The sequence below is a fragment of the Penaeus monodon genome, chromosome 32 (assembly GCF_015228065.2).
Source record: "Penaeus monodon isolate SGIC_2016 chromosome 32, NSTDA_Pmon_1, whole genome shotgun sequence".
NCBI classification, from domain to species: domain Eukaryota; kingdom Metazoa; phylum Arthropoda; class Malacostraca; order Decapoda; family Penaeidae; genus Penaeus; species Penaeus monodon.
The window spans coordinates 31,570,762-31,571,253 of NC_051417.1; positions in this window are offsets into that span (position 1 = coordinate 31,570,762).

Here is a 492-nt window from a genome sequence, read left to right on the forward strand (position 1 = left end):
TCAAGTCCTTTAAAAATTCTTACTTTGATTTGTAATATAACAAATGTGTGCAGAAGTCAGATTTATTTTCATAAACAACAATATTTCTCCACAAATATTAAGTACAGCAAACATAGCAAAAGTCATGTTAGGCTTCACAGGCACAGTCTTCCTGTATCTCCCTTCTCGAAGACCTTACTCACTGAATTCTGTATCAGAAACAAACACATTGATAAATACCATGTATAACGTACCAGGGACCTCCATGCATCTCATATCAACCACAGATGAAACACCACTAACAAAAGACCTTTTGAAAACAAAGGAAAACAATAAGCAACCCTTTCTTATTTAGTAAAAAAAGAGAGAAATAAAAACGTAGAAGGAATTGAAAGTAAGAATGAAAGGGAAATGAATTCAAAAGTAAAAAGAATGACAGGGAAATGAACTCAAAAGTAGAAGGAACGAAAGAGAAATGAACTCAAAAGTAGAAAGAATGACAGGGAAATGAAC